The following is a 963-nucleotide window of genomic DNA, read 5'->3' as shown; positions in this document are numbered from 1 at the left end:
TTCAGAAACTATATCAATAGACATTTACGAGAACGTGAACATCGCAGACGGCAAAGGACGGCATGGAACGAGTTAGAATTAATCGTAACGAATGAATAAGAAGTATAATGATGAAGAGATTCGCCCTCAAGTACGAAAGACACGATTTTCTCAAAATGTTTCAGATGATGCAGACGGAAGATTACGGACTAATATCGTTAAAGATATCGCTTATTTTGCCCCGATATTCAGCATTCTTGCCAGAGGAGAAACCAACCTTTCCCGCGCATTTTCTAAGCCGAGCAAATTCCTTCGTCCGCAGAGTCAATATTAATTAAATTTTTCCGAAATCAAGATTGGACTTTTTCCCTCCCTCCAAATCTTGAATGAGATTAATGTTTGTCTTTAAGCGTCTGGGCGAGATTTTTTTTTTCCTTCAAACGCCATCTTGATAATGCGGTTTCGAGGGGGTGGGGTGGGCGGGCTTTAATTAAATCACGGTCTCTTGATTTTCATGCTGAATCATTCAAGGAGATACATTTTATCTCAACCGCAATCTGTCTCTGATTATCGAAGTTTTTTTTTTCTGTGGCGAGTTCTTACCGGTATAGAGACAGAGGATCGTTCGGTAGTTTGGTTATTATTTACGAAAGCGCGCTGAATACTTAGATTTTATTTGAGATTCTAAAGAAATGAAGTAATGCAGGTTAGCAATAGTAATAGATATCAGTTTTCCGGATGTATACGCAACAAAGACCGTAAGTTCTAAGCAACAGAATTGAAATGTAGAAAAGGGGCATTGGCGAAAAAATGCCTGTTCAGATAGTAACGAGCTGATCAAGGCGGATCGTCGTGCACTCATTTCAATTTCTCTATCTTAATATCGACAAAATTTTCCACATTCAAAGATTCAAATGCAGATAACTATAGAAAGATATAGATTATGAGTGACAGACTGATATCAATAGAGCATAAACACGATAT

General features: G+C 38.0%; 1 protein-coding gene across 1 annotated transcript in view; it reads left to right on the top strand.

The window, feature by feature from the left end:
• LOC119582172 overlaps window positions 1-963 on the top strand; it is a 4,919-nt gene that overhangs the window by 2,011 nt on the left and 1,945 nt on the right. The gene's annotated exons all lie outside the window — the stretch shown is intronic.

This window comes from Penaeus monodon, chromosome 15 (genome assembly GCF_015228065.2).
Source record: "Penaeus monodon isolate SGIC_2016 chromosome 15, NSTDA_Pmon_1, whole genome shotgun sequence".
Taxonomy (NCBI): Eukaryota; Metazoa; Arthropoda; class Malacostraca; order Decapoda; family Penaeidae; genus Penaeus; species Penaeus monodon.
Note: the sequence above shows the minus strand (reverse complement) of the source record. Positions and strands in the feature narration are given on the sequence as shown.